At 40.6% G+C, this 27,508-nt stretch overlaps 2 non-coding genes across 2 annotated transcripts; one reads left to right on the top strand and one right to left on the bottom strand.

Annotated features, from left to right (window-relative positions):
* The first annotated feature begins 13,769 nt into the window (after positions 1–13,769).
* Positions 13,770–13,876, top strand: LOC141603544 (small nucleolar RNA R71). The gene has a single exon (XR_012525413.1). It is a non-coding gene; the product is annotated as a small nucleolar RNA R71 (small nucleolar RNA).
* A 3,723-nt stretch (positions 13,877–17,599) lies between these two features.
* LOC141603114 (small nucleolar RNA R71) lies at positions 17,600–17,706 on the bottom strand. Its single transcript, XR_012525009.1, has one exon. It is a non-coding gene; the product is annotated as a small nucleolar RNA R71 (small nucleolar RNA).
* Between the last annotated feature and the right edge of the window lie 9,802 nt (positions 17,707–27,508).

The raw sequence follows: 27,508 nt of genomic DNA, 5'->3' as shown, positions 1-27,508 counted from the left end.
ATTAGTAATAGAATAAAGTCTCTTAAAAGACGGTTGCTTAGTAACTTTATTGAAAGACTTGCCCTACCGGGAGTCTTCTAGAAGATTAAATGCATTTTCATATCATTAGGTGGCCTTAGTCGAGTAGCCGGTCGCGGTGTGCCTCGACCTGGGACTTCATTGACTTCCTCTTGACTTCCAACCTTTCATGGCGCTCCCCAGTAGTGGCATTCTTCACGGTCTTATGACCGGTGGGAAGTTCTGTAACTTTGCAACATTTCTTCACATCTCTTGTCCTCCCAGCCGGGTAGCCGGCTGCCGGTTTTATGACCGGCTGGGAGTCTTCTGTAACTTCACCAAAAATTGTTGAATTGTATACATTAAGGGGTCCCAGCCGGCTGACCGGCTGCCGGCTGGGACTACAACTCAGCTCAATTTCCTCCTCTTTCCATACTTAGTTCTATAAAATCATCTTCTTGCTTCAATTATCATGTTCCCGCCTCAATTCCTGCAAGGAGGGCACAATGTCATAGTCAAGGGGCTCGGGGCACAAAAATGCAAGCAAGGACATATAAAACCGACTCAAATTTAGTCGGAAAGTACGAAAATAAAGGAGAAAAAGGTGTAAATGAATCCTATATCAATAAATAATTCAATTTTAGAATTACTTACTCGGTTAGTCCATACATAAATAATATGTATATTGTTAATTGGTAGTATATATTTTGCATTTAATTATTACCACTATATGTTCATAAGAATCATAACAACCACCTTTCACGATAATTTCTATTAGTAATAGAATAAAGTCTCTTAAAAGACGGTTGCTTAGTAACTTTATTGAAAGACTTGCCCGGCTGGGAGTCTTTTAGAAGATTAAATGCATTTTCATATCAATAGGTGGCCTCAGTCGGGTAGCCGGTCGCCGGTGCCTGACCGGCTGGGACTTCATTGACTTCCTCTTGACTTCCAACCTTTCATGGGCGCTCCCAGCCGGGCAGCCGGCTGCCGGTCTTATGACCGGCTGGGAAGTTCCTGTAACTTTGCAACATTTCTTCACATCTCTTGTCCTCCCAGCCGGGTAGCCGGCTGCCGGTCTTATGACCGGCTGGGAGTCTTCTGTAACTTCACCAAAAATTGTTGAATTGTATACATTAAGGGGTCCCAGCCGGCTGACCGGCACAACTCAGCTCAATTTCCTCCTCTTTCCATACTTAGTTCTATAAAATAATCTTCTTGCTTCAATTCTCATGTTCCCGCCTCAATTCCTGCAAGGAGGGCACAATGTCATAGTCAAGGGGCTCGGGGCACAAAAATGCAAGCAAGGACATATAAAACCGACTCAAATTTAGTCGGAAAGTACGAAAATAAAGGAGAAAAAGGTGTAAATGAATCCTATATCAATAAATAATTCAATTTTAGAATTACTTACTCGGTTAGTCCATACATAAATAATATGTATATTGTTAATTGGTAGTATATATTTTGCATTTAATTATTACCACTATATGTTCATAAGAATTATAACAACCACCTTTCACGATAATTTCTATTAGTAATAGAATAAAGTCTCTTAAAAGACGGTTGCTTAGTAACTTTATTGAAAGACTTGCCCGGCTGGGAGTCTTCTAGAAGATTAAATGCATTTTCATATCATTAGGTGGCCTTAGTCGAGTAGCCGGTCGCCGGTGCCTGACCGGCTGGGACTTCATTGACTTCCTCTTGACTTCCAACCTTTCATGGGCGCTCCCAGCCGGGCAGCCGGCTGCCGGTCTTATGACCGGCTGGGAAGTTCCTGTAACTTTGCAACATTTCTTCACATCTCTTGTCCTCCCAGCCGGGTAGCCGGCTGCCGGTTTTATGACCGGCTGGGAGTCTTCTGTAACTTCACCAAAAATTGTTGAATTGTATACATTAAGGGGTCCCAGCCGGCTGACCGGCTGCCGGCTGGGACTACAACTCAGCTCAATTTCCTCCTCTTTCCATACTTAGTTCTATAAAATCATCTTCTTGCTTCAATTATCATGTTCCCGCCTCAATTCCTGCAAGGAGGGCACAATGTCATAGTCAAGGGGCTCGGGGCACAAAAATGCAAGCAAGGACATATAAAACCGACTCAAATTTAGTCGGAAAGTACGAAAATAAAGGAGAAAAAGGTGTAAATGAATCCTATATCAATAAATAATTCAATTTTAGAATTACTTACTCGGTTAGTCCATACATAAATAATATGTATATTGTTAATTGGTAGTATATATTTTGCATTTAATTATTACCACTATATGTTCATAAGAATCATAACAACCACCTTTCACGATAATTTCTATTAGTAATAGAATAAAGTCTCTTAAAAGACGGTTGCTTAGTAACTTTATTGAAAGACTTTTATTTGGGAGTCTTTTAGAAGATTAAATGCATTTTCATATCAATAGGTGGCCTCGGTCGGGTAGTAGTCGTCCGGTGCCCGACCATTTGGGACTTCATTGACTTCCTCTTGACTTCCAACCTTTCATGGGCGCTCCCAGCCGGGCAGCCGGCTGCCGGTCTTATGACCGGCTGGGAAGTTCCTGTAACTTTGCAACATTTCTTCACATCTCTTGTCCTCCCAGGGATGGCCATTCGAGGTCTTATGACCGGCTGGGAGTCTTCTGTAACTTCACCAAAAATTGTTGAATTGTATACATTAAGGGGTCCCAGTAAAGGTGACCGCCAAGCACAACTCACTCAATTTCCTCCTCTTTCCATACTTAGTTCTATAAAATAATCTTCTTGCTTCAATTCTCATGTTCCCGCCTCAATTCCTGCAAGGAGGGCACAATGTCATAGTCAAGGGGCTCGGGGCACAAAAATGCAAGCAAGGACATATAAAACCGACTCAAATTTAGTCGGAAAGTACGAAAATAAAGGAGAAAAAGGTGTAAATGAATCCTATATCAATAAATAATTCAATTTTAGAATTACTTACTCGGTTAGTCCATACATAAATAATATGTATATTGTTAATTGGTAGTATATATTTTGCATTTAATTATTACCACTATATGTTCATAAGAATTATAACAACCACCTTTCACGATAATTTCTATTAGTAATAGAATAAAGTCTCTTAAAAGACGGTTGCTTAGTAACTTTATTGAAAGACTTGCCTACGGGAGTCTTTTAGAAGATTAAATGCATTTTCATATCATTAGGTGGCCTCGGTCGGGTAGTCGGTCGCGGTGCACGACCGGCTGGGACTTCATTGACTTCCTCTTGACTTCCAACCTTTCATGGCGCCCCCAAATGGGTAGTGGTGCACGGCCTGCCGGTCTTATGACCTGCTGGGAAGTTCCTGTAACTTTGCAACATTTCTTCACATCTCTTGTCCTCCCAGCCGGGTAGCCGGCTGCCGGTCTTATGACCGGCTGAGAGTCTTCTGTAACTTCACCAAAAATTGTTGAATTGTATACATTTGGGAGTCCCAGCCGGCTGACCGGCTGCCGGCCTACCGGCTGGGAATACAACTCAGCTCAATTTCCTCCTCTTTCCATACTTAGTTCTATAAAATCATCTTCTTGCTTCAATTCTCCCGTTCCCGCCTCAATTCTTGCAAGGAGGGCACAATGTCTTAGTCAAGGGGCTCGGGGCACAAAAATGCAAGCAAGGACATATAAAACCGACTCAAATTGAGTCAGAAAGTACGAAAATAGAGGAGAAAAAGGTGTAAATGAATCCTATATCAAACCTCCCCACACTTGGACATTACTCGTCCTCGAGTAAGTCCAAAACCAATGCACAAGAGACTATTATAATAAGCATCAAGAGTGCGTGCACAATATAAGTATCACTCAATTATTCTACTGCAAAAGCCGATTGAGTATTAGCGCACTCAACGCCCTTTCAACTCATTAAGTTATGCTTATGAGGTAAAGCACGACTCATGAGGCAAGTGTGGTCTTCAACGAAAATTATGATGCAATCAAACATGTAAGCACAAAAACAAGAAGTAGAATGCATCAAACAAAAGTGGTCCACCTCCTCATCTAACCGGCCGAATTTTCAGTTTCAAAAACATGGTTTTGGTCGAGAAATGCCATCTCAGAACTCCAACGGAGGTGACAACTCCCTAAGGGTGGCATCAAGTGACCAAGTGTGACTGCTAGAGCTCAAGAAACAAATTCAAGAGCGGGGAAAAAGGGAAATAGAGTTGGTTCATCAAGTCTACGGACCGACACACGATTCAATCAAGGCCCATGATTAAGAGGACCTAGGTCAACGACATCCTCACGATTTCACTCGTCACTCATTTAAAGACCGGTTGTTTTTTTGTACAAAAAGTAGCTAAACACTCTCCTACTACGACTCGTGAGAACGTGTCCGCAATATAATGTGTAAAACAATCCTATGATCGAACGGGTTGCAAAAAATGAGAAATGCACGTAGTATGAAATAAGGAATGCATCGGGCTAGGGAGAAGGACAAAACCGGGTTGTTATAAGCAACATTTGGACATGAGAGGCTCAAATCAAGAACGGTCCAACTACCATCTTTCTTCCTCTTATTGCAACACATGAGATACATCTATACCATAACATAGCCTTGATTACCAAAACCATGCAAAAATTGCATAAACCCGACTCAAATTGTAAAAATGTTAGAACCCTTTAACAAACCTTATATTCGGCCCTTATTTGAACACAATGGATAACGTCTACACCCTAACAAAGAATTTGAAACTCAAACTTATGCAAAAATTGTGTAAACCTGATCCACTTGGAAAAACATCATAAGGCCAATTATTTTGCAACAACTTTTTCTTCCCCAAAATGATGAATAGGGGAGTTGCAACCTCTTTCTCTCTCTCTCTTTTTTTTTTCTTTTCTAAAACAAGTATTTACAATCACAACTTCTCCTTTTTCTTGTATTTTTCAAAACTTTTCTAATTTTCTCTTTTGTTTTTCATTTCCTTTATCTCTTTTTCTCCAAAACCTCTTATTTATTTACAATTGCCAAAATACCAATACTTCGACCCAAGAATGGACCCAAGACACCGCCTAGCTCACTAACTACTAACAACGACTCATTCTTGATTAAGGAGAGTTATTTATGGGATGTAATTCATCTTGTGGTTATGCCAAATGAAAATAGGCTACGGCTTGAAATGGGTGCATGCAAAAAGGGAACCAATATAAAAGGTCAAAATAAGGCTTATTTAGGCTATGTGAGGCTCAATTATGTGTAACAAATTCATTTCATACAACGTGCATTAAAAAGAGAGCAACCCATGATCTAAGGACAGGATGACACACTTATGCGTCTAGACAAAACACGTCTCGCGAGGAGACCTACTCACAATCCTAAAATGGGGGACGGGTATGAATGTACCGACTCCAAGGAGGCTCTAATCCTCACCTTTGAGTAGCTAAATCGAGACTTAGGCCTAGTCTACGGCCTTTGATCTTACAAGGTAGTCAAGACTCAACAAACAGACTCTATTCCCTATGGCTAACCAAACAGTCACGGGCACGAGCCACGGGGAGGGAGAAGGCATAATCGGAGCGTAATCATCCTAGGGGAATTTGACTCCCTTCCTAGACCATGTTCTTTCTTTAAAACCTTTATTTACAACTGATGCAAAGCTTGAATTTGAAAACATGTATATACAAGGACATATGCATGCGAAATTTGAACATAACAAGAATAGAAACATGCAACAACTTGACTAGACCTAGCAGCACGTCAACACCAACAATCCAAAAGTTCCCCAAAGGAAATCCAAGGCACAAAAATCCCGTCCTCCTCCATATTATATAACAATATAAGAAGAGAGAGAATGGAAAAGGAGAAAGAGATAAGAACGTGTATACCAAGCGGTCTTCTAGTCTTCTTTTTGCCTCAAACGGTCAATGCCTATGCCAAAGGTTAGCCAACAAACAACATATATATACAATGCAATGTTTTTGTGATTTTTTTGAATTTTTTTTTTGAAATTTTGCCAAATTTACAAGCAAGCTATTCACAATTTATTTACAAATATATACGAAGTAGATATTTCCCTATCCACACTTAAGTCTTTCATCGTTGTCGATGGAACGATATGTAGGGAGGAAATAGGAAAAATGAAAGACATATTTTTGTATTTTTGCAATTTTTTTAAAATGAAAACATGTTTTTGGTTTTTTTTTTTTGCGCCTCCTCCCCACACTTGCTATATACAATACCCGAAGACGGGAAAAGTGTGGGTGGGAGGAAAATAGAATGAACAAGAACGTGTTTTTGTGTTTTTTGGTGATTTTTTTTTGAAAATAAAGAACGTGTTTTTTGAAGATTTTTTTTGTGAATATATAGAATCTCCTCCCCACACTTATCTATGTACATAATGTATGGAGGAGATTCGGAAATTAAAATGCGTGTTTTTGTGAAATTTTCTATTTTTTACGGTTTTTTTGTGTTTTTATTTGGGGATGCAATGCATGAACTAAGCTAAATGCAATATTGAAATAACAATGCAACTATGTTAAATGAATGCAATTTCTATATGTGACAATATATTACAAAATGTAAATCTAATGCAAGCTTAAATGAATGCAACTACATGCTTCTATTCTACATATTATACAACTAACTAAATGCATACAAGATTGAAATATGAATGAGAAGTTTGGACTGTAGGGAAGCATACTTGACATTTGGATTGAAAGGGAGAGAATAGAGCCCTCATTACTAGGCCCTACTCAAAGTCGGTGTCATCACCCTCTTTATTATCATCACCAACATCATTGCCGGCTCCAAACTCGGACTCACGAATAAAATCATTCGTGTTCATCGGCACGTCCGAGCCGAACTCTCCCGTCTCCGTAGTCATGTCGATGAACACCCCTGTGTTCCCTTCGGAGCCGCTAGCACCCGCTTCTCCAAAGATGGAAGGGGCACTCTCAAACCACCTAGTATCATGTCCCTCCCCTTGGGTGGAAGGTGAGGTAGGGAAGACCGGGGCACTATAATAGTCGGGACGCAAGTTGATATCACCATAGAGGATCCTCCCGTCTTCCGGATGTCCACCATCCGGGAATAAATAGTAAGAGGGGTGTAGGTTGGAGGGGTGTTTGTAATGGCGCCTCATCATGTCGTCATAGACCGGGAATTGACCGAGAGAATGGTCATAATAAATAGGGCTGTTCACTCAGTGGTCCGGACCAGACCGAATTTTGTTTGGTCCGGTCCACGGTCCACCTATTTACTATACTTTGGTCTTCGGTCCGGTCCTGGACCAACCCGAATAGACCGCGGACCGGACCATGGACCGAAGTTATGTAATAAAAGAATTTTTAAATTTGTAATATTATTGATTTTATTTCTACTTTGTTTACACGTATTATGAGATGTGTAATTATGTAGTTAAATCTCGTAAGAAAATAATGTTGTTTATTTTGCTCATTACGAACTTCTCGAGTTCTAGTTTTATATGCTAAAACATGTCAATGACGAAAATATTTGGTCCACTTTGGTCCATTTGGTCCGGTCCAGCACGGCCCACGTGTTTTTATGGTCCAGACCGGACCGGACCAATATTAATATGGTCCGGTCCTCGGTCCACCTCTTAACCCTTATTTGGTCTTCGGTCCAGAGAGTTTGGTCCGGTCCGGTCCGGTCCTAGACCAATGAACACCCCTAATAATAAATCCGGTCCATGCGTTGTTGAAGACCGAGCCGCTCACTAGCGTCGGTTGCCATGCTAATCCTCATCTCCACCATGAAAGAGGTGAGGTCGGAGTGGAGAGGGGGTGGTTGTTGTGGTTGGTGACTAGAAGAACATTCCCCTTGTTGGAAAGGTCCGGCAACGAAAGGGGAAGAAGGTGTAGCATACCGCAATGTGGGTCTTGCGGGGATGATAGGCCGATCACGGGTATAGAGAAGGTTGGGGTTTTGACTTTGGGGGATGGTGGGATCCTCGGGGTCCTCAATTTCAAGCAAATAATGTGGTGAATTTGGCATCACTTTCATTTTCTCGGGGTTGGGAAGGGCAATGAAATTCCTTTCAACACCGTCAACTCGGATTTGCCAATAATCTTGATTTTCATTTGGGTTGGTTTTTAGCCAATTCAGGTTGTGGTGGATGTAGTTTTTGAACAACATTGTGTCCCCTATAATGTACCGCATCCCACTCAAATTCACCTTCCGGTTGAGCCGCTTGGATAGGTGGGTGATGAGTCCACCCACTACAATGGATGTCTTTTGGCCCGGGGAATTACTAAGGCAATGTAGATTGAGGGCCATATGATGAACAATGTCGATTTTGAAGGTAGTGGGGTTGGAACGAAGGTAAGACCCGGGAATTTCCAACTCCTCCGTTCGGAAGTTGTGATTCTCCTCACGGCCAAAAACGGTCCACCCCATGTACTCGTGCCAAACCCGAATGGCCGCATTATGGACCATGTTAGCCGCTCTCTTGAAGCGAGGGTTGTCATCTAGGCCGGTGATAGCCTTCTATAAAGCCCCATGGTCAAAGGTTTCGGGGGCCTTGTGAGGAGGGCTAGTGTCTAACCCAAAATGAGCGGCGAACATCGGTAAGGTCAAAGAGTAATCCTTATTCATCAATCTAAAGTTCAAGAAAGCGACCATTTGGCTTTGGCGGTGTTTGTCAATTCTAAGCGAGCTCAAAAATTCCCATGTGAGACGGGCATAGGTTTTTTCATGAATACCATACATGAACCTCATCCCAACCCCCTCAAACAAGTCTAATGTCACTTGGTCTAACCCTAACTCCCGCATAGATTGCCTATCATTGAAACGAGTCGGGGTAGGGGGCGTTGTTTGAAGAGAACAAATTTACCTTTCATGGTGATTGATGAGAACTGGAGGTCCGGGAATGCCGGATCGGAGCTCATGTCATTAGCCGCGACCGCCACCATCTCGGCTTGTTATAGAGCCAAGTCTCCCTTTCTCACTCTCTTTTTTGGTGCCATTTGTGGTGTTTGAAAGAGGGTTAATGGAGGGAAAGGTTGTTGTGGTGGTTTGTTGGTGGTAGATTGGTTGTTGGAGGTGGTGGGAGGTGGTGGGTGGTGATTTTGGGGAGGAGAGTTAGGGTTTAGAGGAAGAATGGATGAAGGAATGTGTCGAAATGAATGAAGGATTGGGGTTTTTTTTTTTGTTTAATTCGCGACAGGGGACTCCCCACCGGTCATAAGACCGGCCGCCGGTCATCCGGCTGGGAAAACATGCATATTTCGAAAATTCTCAAAATGTTCCAGAGAACTCCCAGCCGGTCATAAGACCGGGCGCCGGTCACCCGGCTGGGAGAACACCCAATCCCTCTTTTCCTTTATATTTGCATTCTCAGCCGGTGGAGTGGCTGCCGGCCTGCCGGCTGGGACTTCTTCTTCCTTGAATTTGTTACATTTCCTCATAATAGCGCTCCCAGCCGGTGGACCGGCTGCCGGCCTGCCGGCTGGGACTTCCTTTCTTCCCTTTTTCACCAACTATCTCGTGTATTAAGCATTCCAAATCCGTGGAGCGGCAGCCGGCCGACCGGCTGGGACTCACCTCCTCTTCAATTTATAAATTCTCACAAAAATTTCCAGAAACTTCCCAGCCGGTTATAAGACCGGCGGCCGGGTTCTCGGCTGGGAAAACACTCAAGCTCATTTTTTCAATATACCCCTAGTTTCACATCCCATCATCAATTGGCCTAGAATTGCGTGTTTTCATCTTTTAAAGCCGACCCATCAAGTCGGGAAAAGGCCAATTGATAGTCATACACTTGTTCTTCATCCAAAATCCCAATTCCTTCAAGATGACAACCCGTCATCAACCAAAATGTCAAGTATTATCGATCCAAAAATTCTCATTTACCTACCTAAATGCATGTTATTACAAATTCCTTGGGTTGCCTCCCAAGTAGCGCCCTTGTTTTACGTCGTAGGCTTGACGAAGTCATGAATTTCTTTCAAGAATGGGAAAGATAAGTATCAATGGAGTTTATACTCTTCAAGACGGGTGTGCCGGCAATGTAGTGCTTTAGTCGTTGTCCATTTACTTCGAAAGCTTGGTCTCCATCGGTTACATCAACCGACCCATAGGGAAAAACTCGGACCACGGTGAAAGGCCCCGACCACTTTGACTTTAGTTTCCCCGAGAATAGCTTGAACACTTAGTTAAAGAGGAGAACCAAATCTCCCACCTTGAACTCCCTCCTTATAATAGCCTTGTCATGGAGTCGCTTTGTCTTTTCCTAATACAACCTAGAGCTCTCATAAGCCTCTAGCCTAAACTCCTCTAATTCATTGAGGTCAAGTAGTCGCCTTTCCCCCGCACTCTTCAAGTCGAAGTTGAGAAGTCGGATTGCCCAATGAGCTTTGTGCTCCAATTCCATCGGTAAGTGGCAAGGCTTTTCATACACCAACCAGAATGGTGAAGTTACTATCGGTGTTTTGAAAGCGGTCTGGTAAGCCCATAATGCATCGTTGAGCTTGATTGACCAATCCTTCCTTGACCGACTCACGGTCTTCTCAAGAATCATCTTAATCTCTCGATTTGAGATCTCGGCTTGTCTGTTAGCTTGTGGGTGGTAGGCAAGACTACGCCTATGTTGCACCCCATGTTTCCTTAGAAGAGCATCCAAAGTCCTTTCCCGAAAATGCGTTCCACGATCACTAATCACAATTCTTGGAACCTAAAATCTTGGAAATATGATTGTCTCCATGAGTTTTGTCACCGATTTTGCATCACAAGTTTTCGTTGGAATAGCTTCAACCCACTTGCTCACATAATCAACCGCAACAAGGATGTACTAATTCCCATGGGATGAGGGAAAAGGACCTTGATAGTCAATCCCCCATACATCAAATAGCTCTACTTCAAGAATGTAGTTTGCGGACATCTCATGCCTCCTTGAAATGTTTCCACTTCGTTGGCATTTGTCACATCCCTTGACATAGCTTGCCACATCATGAAATAAGGTGGGCCAATAGAAACCGCATTGGAGCACCCTTGCGGCGGTTTTTCTTGAACTTCCGTGCCCTCCACTTGGAATGTTATGGTAATGAGAGATTATTTACTTTACCTCTTCATTTGGAATGCACCTTCTAATTATCCCATCCGCACAAGACTGGTAAAGGCATGGTTCCTCCTAAAAGTATTGTTTAAGATCGTGAAAGAACTTATTCCTCTTATGGGAGTCAAAGTCATGTGGGATGAACTCGGATACCAAGTAGTTGACATAATCCGCATACCAAGGGACATCCATTAGAGCAAGTGTAAACAATTGATCATCCGGCAAGGAATCATCAATGGTAGCCCATCCTTCACGTTCTCATTGAATAGCCGGGAGAGATGGTCGGCTACTATATTCTCCACAACCTACTTGTCTCCTATTTCAATATCAAACTCTTGAAGCAAAAGTATCCACCGGATCAAGCGGGGTTTTGATTCCTTTTTTATTAGCAAATGCCTCAACGCTTTATGATCGGTATGTACTATTACTTTAGAGCCGACCAATTAAGAACGGAACTTGTTCATAACATAGATGACCGCTAAAAGCTCCTTTTCGGTGGTGGTGTAGTTTGCTTGAGCTTCATCCAAGGTTTTGCTTGCATAATATATGGCATGAAGTTTGCCATTCTTTCTTTGTCCAAGCACCGCTCCCACCGCTACATCACTAGCATCTCACATCAACTCAAAAGGTTCTCCCCAAGTGAGAGGTTGCATAATTGGAGCGGTGATGAGAGCTTCCTTCAACTCCACTTGGGGAGGCGTGGATCTCTCCTCTTTTTTACCATCCTTTCTCAAGCTCTCAAATTCCTTGTTCGGGTCTTCTTCAATTGTTGCTTCCATGGCCAAAGAATATTTCCGGCGCTCCTTGCAATCTTTTACCTTGCCCTCAAGAAATCCTTGCAAACCCTTGTCTTCTTCAAATCTTTTCATGTCAACCCATTCTTCTCTCATATCAATCATGTAACAAGACTTTTCTTCCAAAGGCTCCTTCATAGACTTGTTCAAAGAGAACTCCACCTTTTCTTCACCAACTTGAAGAGAAAACTTTCCATTTTTCACATCAATCAGGACCCCCCCCCCCCTTGGCAAAGCAAGGGTGCCCTAATATGATGGGAATGTTTGAGTCTTCGGGAATATCCATCACAAATAAATCATAAAGGAATTCAAGTTTACCCACCTTGAGTAGGATATCTTTCACAAGACCAATTGGGTATCTTACCGACCTATCCGCAAGTTGTAAAGAAACTCTTGTTGGCAAGAGCTCATAATCTTTTAATTTCTTGAAAAACTTGAGAGGCATCAGACTAATGCTTGCTCCCAAATCACACAAGGCTCTCTCCATATACACGGTCCCAATTTTGCATGGTATGAAAAAACTCCCCGGATATTCAAGCTTTTGGGGTACCTAATTCATTAGGTTGGCACTACATTCCTTAGAAAAATTCACCGTATATGGTTGACATTCTTGTTGAAAATCCACTACTTTAAGAATTTGCCATAGGTTGGTATCTCCTTGATGGCATCAATGAAGGGCATGGTAATATTTATTCCCTTCATCATGTCTATGAATTTCCCATATTTTTGCTCAAGCTTTGCCCTTGCCAACCTTTGGGGAAAAAGAATTGATGGCACATATGTTCTCACAAGTTGTTGCTTGGGCTCTTCAACAATTTTTGTGGGTTCATCAACCACCTTTGGAGTTTCCACAACAACTTCTACTAGATCATCTTCAATCTCTTTTTCTTCAACCACCTTTGGTGGTTCAACCACAACATCTCTTTCTTTTCTTGATGAATACCCGGTCCTCCAACTCTCTACCACTCCTCAAATGTATAGCATTTATGGTTTTTGGATTCTCCTCAGTTTTACTCGGAAATTTCCCATTTGAGGCTTGAAATTGACTCATTTGAGAAGCCAATTGGGAGATTTGATTATCCGTCATTCTTTGGGAGGCTTGCATTTTGGTTCTTAGTTGGTTGATAGAGGATGTTGTCTCCTCTTGTTTTTGGTTGGAATGAGTGATGAATTGGCTTTGAGTGTTGACGAGTTGGTTTTGAGAATTCATTAATTGCTCCATCATGAGCTCCATGTTTGACTTGAGTTGGCTGGATTGTTGAAAGGGTTGAGAATTTTGTTGAAATGGTTAAGAATTTTGTTGAAATGGTGGGTTGGTTGGTTTATTTAGTGGTTGGAATTGTGGTCTTGGTTGGAAAGATCTCCCTTGGAAACCCGATGGTCCTTGGTTAAATGTTGTATTTGGCTTTTGAGCTTGGAAGTTTGGTGTAAATTGTGATTTTTGTTGGAAAGTGGGGTTTTGGACATTTTGTGAGCCATAGGAAAAATTTGGGTGGGCTCTCATTCCGGGGTGGTATTGATTGTTGTTGAATGCTTGCTTTGCCGGACTTGATTCCCACACTCCATTCACTTGCTCCATACAATTATCCTCTCCCATCATCAAAGGACACTCATTTGGTGGATGTCCTTGATCTCCACAAATCTCATAACAATATACTTGGTTCCGAGTGGATGAAGAGTTGCTAGAGGTGTTGCTTGAGCTCATTAAAGCAACTTGTTGCTTGAGCTCTTCTATTAACCCCTTGACCTCAACATTGTTAGCCGACTCGACGGTTGACTTTCCCTTCCTTTTGTGCCTATCATTATTCCAATGAAAAGTACGGGAAGCCATTTCCTCAATAACCTCTTTGGTCGTCTTGTGATCAATTTTGTCTATTACCCCCTTTCCCGAGCCGGAATCTAGGTTCATTTTCATTTCATTGCTCAACCCCTCATAAAAGTTGTTTATCAACTCATCATCTCTGATCCCGTGATGAGGGCACAACCTTTGGAGTCCCTTATACCTTTCACATGCCTCGTAAAGGGTCTCATCATTATGTTGGGTGAAACCTTGAAGCTCACTCTTGATTCTTGCGGTCCTTTGTGGTGGGAAGTACTTGTTTAAGAAGACCTTGGAGACATCATCCCAAGTCCTAAGAGAATCGGGCTCACAACTCTTCAACCATTCCTTAGCACTCCCCCTCAAGGAATAAGGAAAGAGCCAAAGGCCGATTGCATCCTCCGACACTCCATTTTCTTTAAACATGTCACAACTATCCAAGAATTCATTAAGATGTTCATTGGGGTTTTCGGTGGCTCCCCCTCCGAATTGGTTTCCTTGGACTAGTTGCAACAAAGTAGCCTTCACATCAAAGTTATTTGCTTGAATAGGTGGCTTGACAATACTTGGGTTCACCACCTTTTTTGGAGCCAAATTATCCTTCATAGGAACCGCGACCATTGTTGCTTCTTCGAGAACTCCAAATGGATTCTCAAAAAACTCAAAAGTGCCCAGTCTTCTAGAACGTCTTCCACTACTAAATGTTCTTCAGAAGTTGGAGTTTCTATAAATCCCCTTATATGGAGTGAATTAAATCTTCTTACGGTAGCTTCAATCTCGTGGTCAATCGGATGAATAGGTTGACCTCTTCGATTTCTCTTACTCATGTAAAAAGTCTTACACACTCAAGATAAGGATTAGTAACACAAGAGACTTAGTCTAAACTAGAACGAAAACTATTAATATCTAGCCTTTGCTCCCCGGAAACGGCGCCAAAAACTTGATGGTATCAAATTATACCTCGCAAGTGCACGGTTGTCGTCGTGCAGAATTGAGGGTCGATCCCAGAAGGAGCTAGGAAGATTACTAATCATTTTAATCCTTAAGCTTAGCTAAGTCGCCAATAAAAGGAGATGGATTTTTTACTAAACAACTAAACTAAATAAAATAAAATGCAAATGAACTAGAAATGAAATTAAACAAGTGAATGAAAATGATGTAATCAACATTAAGGAAAACCTAGGACCCGACTTCTCCTCCGACAATTGCTCCTACAAGGTTAATTTCCCACTAAGCGGACGATTAGGTAATGTTAAAGAGGATGACGACTCTAATTCGCCAAACACCTCCCTTTCGGTCTCGTGAGTGGACACTAGCAAACCTTTCCAACCCCCCTCTCGGGTTTGAAGGCTGGGTACCTAAATCCGAGTTTCTACTCCCCCAAAATCATGCATTATCTTAAGGGTGCTTAAATTAGACTAGGTTCATTAAGCTCCCGTCTCAAATCCGAGTCATCCCACTCCCTCTCTCGAGGGTGATGTGACCATTATTTGAGCATATTTAGTCCCCGAATTAGCCTTATTCCCATGCTTTTTAGTGTATATTTAGGTCATTTATTGTCTTTAGTCCTTTTTTTTGCATATTCTTTGAGGTTTTGTTCCCTTGGTAGGAAAGGAGTGCAAACCTTGCATATTCATGGCAAAATAGAGCTAAATTGATTGAATTCAATGACCAAGCATCAAAACAGAAGACAAGACTAGAAGGCCTTTGTACATATTATAGTAGTTGGGCAATGATGAGAAAAGATCCTTGCATCTCCGACAAAATCCCCGAGGATTGTAGGAAGAAGAAGGAAGGAAATAAGAAAGGAAGAGGCTGACCCAGAATCCGAGTGGATTGCCCTCGGGATGCCCGTCCAAGACCAGGAATCCGAGCGTCTTTACCAGAAGGACGCCCGTCTAAAAACGCCACAATCCGCCCGTCCAGCCAATGAATCCGCCCGTCCAACAGCCAGAGAATCCGCTCGTCCCGTGCCTTGGACGCTCGGATTGTGTTACAGCAACTTTCCATTTTCTCCTTGTTCTATGAAGGATGCGCATATCTCGGAAAGACCGGCAAAAAGGAGACTCGCATATTTTTCTGAGAGGAGCGATTCCTCAAGGACTTAATCGTCATTTAAGCCCTTAGTAAACCCTAATTTGTGTACCTAATCCCCACTATAAATACCCCATTAGTCTAATTAGATAATCATGTTCTTCTTATCAATATTTAGAGTAGTTTATATCATTCTAATCTCTTCTTAATCTTGTAATCAACTTTTAATCAAGTCTTAATACAAATCTCATTTCCTTAATCTCTCTCTTGTTCATCTTTCATTTTGGGTAATTGAAGATTATTTGGGTTATTATTGGGAGATTCACAACCTTCCAATCAATCATCAAGTACTTCTATTATTCTTTGCTTTATTATTGGAATCATTAGTAGGTATAATTCTTTTAATCCCTTTTTAATTATTGTTAATCATCTTCATTTATTCATCATGTTTTACTTTGTTGGTATGATTGACAACCTTGCTAGCATGTTCAACATGATAATGAGTGAGTAGTTTCCTTAACTAGGGTTAATGGGTAATTAGGAGAAACTAACACGGGGGATGATTCATGCTTAATTTAATATGTTTTCATAGTTTATTTGCTTGTTTGTTGTGATCTCAACTTATGCACATGTTATGTTTGATGAAATGCGAGCCTATGAATCCTTGCATTTTTTACCCATCACTTATCTTTTCAATGAGACTTGTAAGACATAAACCAACTCGAGTCTCATTAGACCATGCATATAGTTGAGTAGGGAAGATTAAGTCGACTTTTAGGTGTTGTACAATCTAATCGATTCGGCTCCGGGACCCAAACTTTCCTTGGATTGTAAGATATAAACCAACTCGATCCATCACAACAATAATTGCTTGCTTATAATTTGAGAATATGTTTGTATGATCAATTTCCGTGAATCCCCTATGACCCTATGACACCCTAATGCCTTTTATCAATTGTTTACACCCCTTTTTAATCATCTTACTTATTTAATTTCATTGCTATTTAGTTTAGGGATCTTCTATTCCAACCCCAAATTGTGACACCCCTAGACACCGCTACTTACAATTGAAAATCTTACTTCAATACCCGTCCCTTGGGATCCGACCTTTACTTGCCTCTTTACTAATAGTAGAGTTGTTTGTGAAGTTATAAATATTGTTTTGGTCTAGGTGCTCCTAACGACAAGTACCGAAAACTAAACCTCCAAGTGAGTACGACCAAAAATGGCGCCGTTGCCGGGGACGGTGTTAACTTGATTTAGATTTTCTTAGATTGTTATTAGTTGTGTCTTTCTTTGCCTTGGGGAAGTAAAACTCCTCAAGGTTTGTTCTAATTATTTTCGAGTTGTTTGACATTTTGCATGTCTAGAAGATCACAAGGTAACTTGTTACCCTTTGATCACGAAATTGAAAGGACTTTGACAAACAATAGAAGACTTGCTAGAGGAACTTTGAGAGGTATTGGTGAGGTTTTAGATATTCAACCAAACACTATTGAGTTCGTCAACCCTTTTACAAGAGAAGGTGAGGAGAACCCAACACAAAATCCAACACAAAATCAACCCACAATGCCTAAATTTTCATCACATTTCGTACCAACCGAGGAGAACCTACCCAATGGTACTCCCACACCACAACACTTAACCGGAAATCTCATTGCCAAATCCGCATTTATCCAATTAGTCGAAAGAAGCCAATTTGGGGGGATGCCTAGTGAAGACCCTCACTCTCACATGGAGACTTTTTGTGACTATTGTGATGCGATTTCTCAAACCGGTGTAACTCAAGACCAAATTCGATGGGTCTTATTCCCTTTTTCTCTAATTGGCACCGCAAAACAATGGTTGAAAGGCCTTGATAAGGCTACTCTCGGAATTGACTCTTGGAAGAAATTGGCTCTACCTTTCTACAAAAAGTTCTACCCACCGGAAAAGACTAACATGCTAAGAGCTCAAATTACGGGCTTTAAGGAAAGAGATGAAGAATCTTTGTATGAAGCTTGGGAGCGGTTCAAGGGAATTTGTCGCTCATGTCCTCATCATGGACTTAGCGAGTGGTTCTTGGTACAACAATTTTGGAATGGTCTTTATGAAGACTCAAGAAACATTCTCAACATGGGATCAAATGGTATGTTCACCGAAGTTGACGATAATCAAACTTGGAACAAGATTGAGGAAATGGCGGTCCATAATTCACAATATAGTAGACCTCACAAGGCTACTAGAGGAGGAAAGCATGAAGTGGACTCTATTACTCAATTGGGTGCTCAACTTAGTGCTCACATTGATACCATCAACTTGAAGTTTGAAACAGCTATGGCTAGACTTGAAGAAGCCTCAAAATCACTAAAGCATCATGTTAATGCCATGACGGCATCTTCATCAATTCCAAGTGGGATATGTGAGAATTGTGGAACTTTGGGACATGACCAAAGTGAATGTAGGGGAACAAATGAACAAGTGAATGCTTTTCAAGCATACAAGAGTGGTACCCCTTATTCCAATTATTACAATGAAAACACCAAATTCCACCCAAATCTCTCATACAAAAGCCATAATGTTCAAAACCCTCAACCAACATACACCCCACCTCCCATGAGAAACCAAAATCAAAGACCCTTTTAAAACCAAAACCAAGGTTACCAAAACCAAACTCCATACAATCAACAAATGACCAAGGTTTTGATGTCCAAAAAGCGGTCCTCCAAATGCAAAAGAATCAACAAGAGTTTTTTACTCAAATGCAAAAGGATAGTCAAGTAAAGGAAATCACCATCAACAACATCCTAGCCCATACCAAAATGTTGGAAACCCAATTGACTCAACTAGCATCTTCAATTTCTCAAAGACAAAAGGGGCAATTACCACCTCAAAGTAATCCCCCGAGACATGAAACGGTTAGTGTCATTCACTTGAGGAGTGGTACGAGGTATGAAGCACCAAAGAAGCAAGTTGAGGATGAAGTTGTGGAAGCTAGTGACAAAGAAGAAGTTGTGCAAAACTCCAAGGATGGAGAACCATCAAAAGAAGAATTTTCAAAGAGAAATGAAAACAAGGCCAAGGAGAAGGAACCCATTGTGATTATACTTCCTTTTCCAAGTCGTCAAGCTAAGCCCAAATTTGATGACCAACTTGGAAAATTTATGTAAATCGTGAAGAATTTGGAAGTCTCGATTCCTTTCACGGAATTAATCAATCACGTGCCGGCCTATGCAAAGTACATGAAGGACATCCTTACGAAAAAGAAGTCGATCCGGAAGCTTGAAATTATCGCCTTCAATAAGGTGAGTAGTGCAATCCTTTAAGGGAGTTCACCTCCGAAAGTTAAAGATCCGGGAAGCTTCTCAATACCTGTACCATTGGCGACACAACGATCAACAAAGCCCTATGTGACCTAGGGGCTAGTGTGAGTGTTATGCCGTATTCGGTAAGTAAAAGGTTAGGGATGGGAGAGCTTAAATGTACCAACATCACACTCCAAATAGCCGATAGATCGACGAAGACACCATTAGGGATATGGGAAGATGTTCCTGTAAGAGTTGGGAAATTTTTCATCCCGGTGGACTTTGTCATTGTTGACATGGAAGAAGACTCCAATATTCCAATCATTCTAGGTAGACCTTTCTTGCACACCGCGGGTGCGGTGATAGACGTGAAGCATGGAGAGCTCACTCTAGAGGTGGGAGATGAGAGCATAACTTTCAATCTTGACAAGACCATGAGAGCTCCCCGTTTGCATGAACCATGTTTTATGGTTGATCATTATAGCCGGAAGGATGATAGGAAGAAGTCAGAATTCCAATGGAAAAAGAAAGTTGATGATGCTCCATCAAAAGAGCAAGAGAATAGCAACAAAGAGAGCTTGAAAAGCTCACCCATGACAAGTGAAGAGGATGGCCTCATTGGCCAAATTGAGAAAGGAGGAGAGTTGTCTCTATCAACTCAAGAGATCTTTAGTGACCAAGTAGACGAAGTTTGCGGTCTTTGGGATGATGAGTTTGAAGGGATTTTCAATCCCTATATTGGTAATGCTATCGATCAAGACCAAAATGAAGGACAACAAGTGCAAAGATATATTGAGGATCTTTATCATAATAATGAACAACATTTTGACTACTTCTTCACGGTGTTGAGTAACATCAACAACACCTTGAACATGCCCGCATGACATCTCACTAAGGATGAGAGTTTGGTGGAGTCCTCTCCAAATCACCATTTGTAAATATTTCTAACTCCCTATCTTGCATTTTAATTCTTACATTGCATTTTTGTCATTTTTGGATTTTTGTGCCTTGATCAAGATATTCATCATTTTTGAGAGAAGTGAGAGAGGGACTAGTGATTTTATTGATGTGTAGTGCTTTAAGTTAGTGTGGGGATAGCAATTGCCTAGGCTATTCATGCCTTTGTAGTGCCCCTACAATAAAGAACACGGGATTTGAAGAATGAAAATGACATGGGTTATGCAAGTGCACGGATGGACCTGAATCCGGGTAGACCATGAGGAATCGGAGCGGCTTAAAGGGTAATCCGCTCGTGTTATAGGAATCCGAGCGTCTGAGGAGGAATCCGTCCGTCTAAATGAGCTGCAAAAATCAAAAATCTGGTCTGTAAGAGAATCTGAGCGTCCCAGCTGAGAAGACGCTCGTCTGAAACTGGCCACTTGTCTTTGTAGAAAGACGCTCGTCTTTCTGCCAGTGCACATTAAGCAAAGTTCCTGTAACAGAATCCGCTCGTCTTTGAGTAAAGTCGCTCGTCCTACATTGCAGAATCCGCTCGTCTTCTCTGAAAGACGCTCGTCTTAAGGCGAGTTTTCCTGAAGCCCATTTGAGCAGAATCCGAGCGTCCCGACGGGAATCCGCTCGTCTTTCCCCTGCTGTTTTGAATTTTTCGGGTGTTTTAAACCCCCTTCCCACATTAATTTCATTCATTCAAACATTCAAACATTACCCATAAACCCCAAATCCCCAAAACCCTCATCCTCTTGATAAGTAGGATTTTAGTCACGTTTTGCCCCTCATTTATACCTTATTCCGACTCGTTTTTGCATGCTTAATCGATTAAATAGCTCATTTAATTACTAATTTATAATAATTAGTCGTCTTAACTAGATTTAATAATTAGTCGGATTCTTGATTAATATTAGTATTGCTATTACTCTATTATAATAAAGTGTAGGTATTGAGGAGCAAATTGGGTCGAGACGAATAAGACGAGGTTCGAGATAGAAGATGGGTCGACAAATACAATACAAATTTAGGGGAAATGGGTCAAGTCAAAGTCAAACAAAGCATGACCATATCCAATGAATTCACCCGTCTTCGTGTTTGTTTTCCCTGACCTTCAGCACATCACCATTCACCATTACTCAATTATCCACTCCTCATCACCATTTCACACCAAATTCATAATTAAACACCAATTTTCAATCCACCAATCCATTACCAGTTACCACCTTCGCTACTTTCCGTTTTTCATTCCACCATCACCACCCCGACCCATCAAACCCGACATCACCATAGCAAGAACCCACTCAATTTAATTGTTGATTGAATCGAAACCCGAAGTCGAAATCGACCACCAATCGAACCCGACACCAACAGCCTGACCTCCGCATCAACCGCCATCACCAACTCATTCCCCGCATCAACAATCAAGCAAAGATGGAGCCAGATCGAGTTCACCATCGAGTTAACAATTTGCACATTTGCGGTGATCGGGTGAAACAAAGTGCGGTACCGAGGACTAAATTATACCCGGTCGGGTGAAGGTGATGCCGGTCGGGTGTAATGTTACCCGGTCGGGTACAATCTTGGAGGAAGCTTTTTGCAGAAGAAGACAAAAGGAAATTTGGAGGCTTGGCTTTTGGAGTGGGAGGTGTTGTATGTCGACACATTTGGGGAATTGGGGATATTATTATTATTATTATTATTATTATTATTATTATTATTATTATTATTATTATTATTATTATTATTATTATTATTATTATTATTATTATTATTATTATTATTATTATTATTATTATTATTATTATTATTATTATTATTATTATTATTATGAGACCACTAGTATAAAAGAGACCTTACATTAGACACACCTCATTACACCACCTTAGAAATTAGACTATAAATTAGATTAGAAATTAGTCTCTCTTACTCTCTCAATATTTGTAGAACCCTAAATATTTCTCTCTCAATATTTCTTCAATTAAATTTGTAATCATTCCTTAATTAGTTTAATCAATCTCTTGTTTATCCAAGTTCTTCATTCCATCAATTCAAGTTCCCATGTTATTGGTATAATTCTTTACTCTTATTTCTCTCTTTAATTTCAATTGTTTACATTTACTTTCTTCCTAGTTATATTTTAATTGTTTGTGTTTGAATTTCTCTTTTGGTTGCTAGATTATCATTTTCCTCTCTTGTTTATCTTTTCCTTGTTCTCTTTTGTTGTTTTCACCCAAAGATTGAATCTTTGGGTTTATTGTGTCAAAGATTATGTCTTTTGGTTTAATCTCTACCCATCTTAGCTTAATTTGTGTATTATCATAGTTTTATTTAATTATTGCATGATTAATTGTAGAATCCAATTTTACATCATGTTTACACTTAAAGAATCCTCCTTTATTGCTTGTCTTGCTAAATTAACCATGAATAGTGAGTAGTGTTTTCACTAGGGTGCGATTAGACCCTAACATGAGTAATTTATCTAATTGAGTTCATTAAATTAGTTGTTGAGGAGGGGTTGTTGGGTTTAACCAAAGGAATTGAATTGTTGTGTCTATTTGGGAGTAATTGTCGGTTTTGACCCTTGTCCACCAACGGGAGTTGGTTAGGTTGGGATTGATTACATTACCCCTTTTTGGTCGTGTGCCGACTTGGGTTGAGTCCGGGAGGGAGAACCCAAGTGGGGTGCCTTTGTTTTTCGGTTTGAAGTTCACCTTCGGGAGAAGGGTAGGGATGACCGGGAGTTTATCGCGGGCTTAAGCCCTTGATCTTGATGAGAGGTGAGCGGAGTGGGCCCACTTTGGTGAGCCTTGAGTTTTGAGTCGGGGGAAATCGAGTCATGAGCCCGGGAGGGAGTTGATTCGGTATCACTAGTGTCCCACCATGAGCCCGGGAGGGAGTTGGTGGGCGAATTAGAGGCGTCTCCACCCAATACACTTCCCCCTTGACAACTAGTTGAAGGAACTCATGATTTATTACGAATGTCGATGGTTTAGTCGCTCCCTAGGCTTTAATTAACTTGAGTAAATCGTATTTGATAGCTTGCTTTCTCATTCTATAGTTTAATTAGTTTAATTTATTTCTTGTTATTTAGTTTAGACCTTTAGATAATCATTCATCCTTATTTTCTCTGACTTAGCTAAACATAAGAATTTAGACAATTAGTAATCACCCTTGCTCCTTGTGGTTCGACCTCGACTACCCTACTACATTAGTTGAGTAAATTATTTGATTGGGGGAGTGCGACAAACCCCGCTATCAAAATGGCGCCGTTGCCGGGGAGCATTGGCATGATATTAGTTGTTTTGTTCTAGTTTAGACTAAGTCATTGTTGTTTTTGCACACCTTGGTGTGCCGTTTGTCTTTTTAACTCTCTACTTTAAGTGTATAAGCTTTTTGTATGAGAAGATTGAGTTTGAAATCAACAAGTCCATGAAGTTTGCCTCTATGAGTGACTCTTGTTATAGAGTGGATGTGTTGGAGGTTGATATGAAAGAAGATTTGAATGAACATGGTTTGAGGGAAAGTGAGTTTGAACCTCAAATTATGAAGGAAATTGAATTGTATTTGAACTCCCCAAAATCATTACTTGATGTTGGGTCTTGGTTAGATGACTCTTCAAATGATTCTTGGGAGGCTCAAGTTGATACCTTAGAGGTGACTCTTAATGGAGGTGGAATGGAGTATACTAAGAGTTGTGAAGAAGATGAACTTGACCATTCCATATGGGACACTTATGAAGATTCCTTGCAAAATGATAAGTGTGGGGAGGGAAGTTATGAAGGGGTTGGTTCTCCTATTTGGGATGTCTATGATAATGAGGAAGACTCCCCACCACCACCTTCTTCCGAAATCTTTGAAGAAGAAGTGCTTGTCAATGACAAGTGTGAGGAAGAAGGGAAAAGTTGGGAAATGGAGGCTGATGAATTCGAACTTGCCATATTAGGAGAGTTGAGGAACCATGAGAAAAACTACGACATTTGTAGTTTTGACTCTAGTTTGGAAGAAATTGAAGCTCTCGTCTTTGGAAATGGCTTGGTTCAATTTAAAAGTCAAGAGAACTTGGATAAAAATGATGATATCATGAACCTCAAAGTTGAGAAGTTGACTCCTTCACCTCTTATTGCCCACCCTTCTCCTTACCTTGACATGCATGAGGAGGTTTCCTCATTTTATGAGGTCTATGAGATTCCGTCCCTCTCTCCTTTTAGCCACTACATTGAAATGAAGGCTTCTAGCCATCAAGAGGACCCAACAAAGGGAGCCAAGGAGGGTAAGAGGAACTATAATAAGAAGTGTTGGAAAAGATGTTGGTTGTGGTATGCTCTAGCTTGGTACTATTTGTGCTTGTTTGAGGCTTTTGCTAAGGCTTTTGATCGATTACTACGTGCCTTGTGTGACATGGATCACATCACCAAAGGAGTCAAGAATCAAAGTTTTGAATGAGAGGTTTGGTGGAGTCCCTCAAGAACCACCAAATTGTATATATTCTCTTCCCTTTCTTACTTATACTTTACTTGCATTTTAGTTCCCTCCCTACATTTGTTCCTTTGAGGACAAAGTCATGTTTTAAGTGTGGGGAGAGGATTCATTATATAAAATCCATAAAAATTGAAAATTTTCAAAAACATGTTATTTATTTTATTGCACCTTTCTTTCAAAAAATCAAAAAAAAAAAATCCAAAAAAATCGAATACATCAAAAATACAAAAACATGTCTTTAATTTTGAAAAAATTTGAAAAACACAAAAATATGTTCTTTATTCTTCTTATTCTCTCCCTACACTTTGTTCCATTGAGGATAATGTAAATTTCAAGTGTGGGGAGGGAAATATCCACTTTGTGCATATTGTTTATATTTGTATATATTTGCTTGTTCATTTGATAAAATTTCAAAAATGCCTAAAAATTGAAAAATTTCGAAAAAATTTCAAAAATATTGCATTGTTTATATTATATATATATTGCATTTGTCCTAACCATTTTGATAGGCAACACATGAATCATCGGAGAAGACGCTTGGTAAAATTCTTCCAATTCTCTCTCCTTTATCCTTTCTTTTCTTTTTGTATATATAAGCATGGAGGAGGACGGGATATGTGATGTGGGTGTTCCCTTTGGGAACCGTTTTGGATATGTGTGTTGTTGGTGTGTTGTTAGGACTAGAAATGGTGTGCATTTAGACTAGAATTGTATATATGTGTTCACTCTTGCATTCACGTAGAATGTTCATATGTTTAGTTGCATTTCATACACTTTGCATCTCGTATGTAAATTTTTGCATAGGGAATCTAAATGTGGAGGACATATGTTGCCAATGATGATAATTTGTTTTGCCCGTGTCATTTCCCTTTTAATAGCTCGTACCTCTTGATGGCACATGTTAGGGTTTTTGCTTGCAAAAACCCGGAAGTCTAGCTTAACAACCAAGTTGCGACCACCTTGTGAGACCGTATTAGGCCCGAGACTTGACCTAGGCTCGACATAGCTACTAAAATGTGAGGATAGAGCCTCCATATGCCCGGTCCATCAAACCGGTCCCGTAGGTATTTGTGAGTAGTCTCCTTACGTGGTATGTCATGTCAAAACGCATAAGTATGGTGCTCATTCCTTACCGTAGAAGTGTAGATGTGCATGTTGAGACAATTTTGTTCAAATAAAGTAACCTCACAATAGCCAAATAAGCTTTTGTTATGCCCTTGAGTCAATTGTTTCCTTTTGTTAACCCATTTTGAGCCTAAGCCTTATCGTTTTTATTGCCAACAAAATAACTACATCCCGTAAACAACTCACCTTGGTTGAGTAGTTCGTCATTGTGGTTCTTTTGTGGAGTATATTTGGGTTGAAATTTTGACTCCCCTTGAGGTGTATGATCTTAATGCCACATGAGTGAAATGCAACTTTGGCTACTTTTGTTTAATAAGAGGTGAACAAGTCGTGAAAGATGCAAGAAAGAAAATCAAAGAGAAAAGAAAAAAATGAAGAAGAAAAACAAATAGAAAAAGAGAAAAATGAAATGAAAAACAAAAGAAAAGAATGTATATTTTTGTGCCAAATAAAGGGTTGGTAGTTTGCAAATTGAGTTTGTTTTGAAGAGAATTGAATGATTTTTGAGAATGGCAATCTTGCCATAATTTGTGAAAGTATTCATTTGCATGGGTTGAGTTTAGTGGATTGGTTAGATGTGACGACTACTTAACCGATAGCCTCACATGTCTTAAAACGGTGCTTGCACCAACCCCTTTTCACCTAACCCAAGCCCCATTACAATCCGGTTGTCTCTCTTGTATGTGCATCAATTTGACATTTCTCTTGCGGATATTGGATGGAGTACCATATTAGATTGCGGGCATGCTTCGCAAGTCGAGTTAGGAGAGTGATTTTGGTTACTTTTTATCACAAAAATCACCCCGTTCTTTCATTTGAGTGACTAGTGAAACCCATGAGAGTCGGACTTGGGTCTCCTTTTGGTCAAGGGTTTGATATGGAGTCGAATCTTCCGTGTGTCGTGTCAATCTTGGAAGTATAGCTACGTACTTCCCCTTTCCCGCCTAGAATTTATTTCTTAGGCACCCCGTGTTGTCAATTTAGATTGCTTGAGCTAGAATTAGGGAGTCGATGATTTGGTAAGACCCGGAGACAACATCCTTCACTAATGACTCTCTTTGTTCGATTTTTGAAAGTAAAACGACCGCTTAGATGAGGAAAGCGGTTTGACTTTTTGTGATGCATCTTATGTGCTATTTCGTGCTTAAATGTTTGGACGTGTCAAAATTTTCCGCAAGCCCCACTTGCCTTGCAAGGAAGCACATTCCTCATTGTGTTTCGTTGTGAGTTGAAGGGACGGAGAAGGCCCGTTAATTGTCTCTCATCGGTTATTAGTAGTTTAGTTAGTCATTTTATATTAAGGGTCTTAGTTTAATAAATGAGCTTACTCGAGGACGAGTAAGGTTTAAGTGTGGGGAGATTTGATAAGTAGGATTTTAGTCGCGTTTTGCCCCTCATTTATACCTTATTCCGACTCGTTTTTGCATGCTTAATCGATTAAATAGCTCATTTAATTACTAATTTATAATAATTAGTCGTCTTAACTAGATTTAATAATTAGTCGGATTCTTGATTAATATTAGTATTGCTATTACTCTATTATAATAAAGTGTAGGTATTGAGGAGCAAATTGGGTCGAGACGAATAAGATGAGGTTCGAGATAGAAGATGGGTCGACAAATACAATACAAATTTAGGGGAAATGGGTCAAGTCAAAGTCAAACAAAGCATGACCATATCCAATGAATTCACCCGTCTTCGTGTTTGTTTTCCCTGACCTTCAGCACATCACCATTCACCATTACTCAATTATCCACTCCTCATCACCATTTCACACCAAATTCATAATTAAACACCAATTTTCAATCCACCAATCCATTACCAGTTACCACCTTCGCTACTTTCCGTTTTTCATTCCACCATCACCACCCCGACCCATCAAACCCGACATCACCATAGCAGCAACCCAGCTCAATTTAATTGTTGATTCGGAATCGAAACCCGAGTGCGAAATCAGACCACCAATCGAACCCGACACCAGCAGCCTCCGCATCAACCGCCATCACCAACTCAT

This window comes from Silene latifolia, chromosome 9 (genome assembly GCF_048544455.1).
Source record: "Silene latifolia isolate original U9 population chromosome 9, ASM4854445v1, whole genome shotgun sequence".
In the NCBI taxonomy this organism is placed as follows: domain Eukaryota; kingdom Viridiplantae; phylum Streptophyta; class Magnoliopsida; order Caryophyllales; family Caryophyllaceae; genus Silene; species Silene latifolia.
The sequence above is the reverse complement of the archived record's forward strand: the minus strand, read 5'-3'. Positions and strand labels throughout refer to the sequence as shown.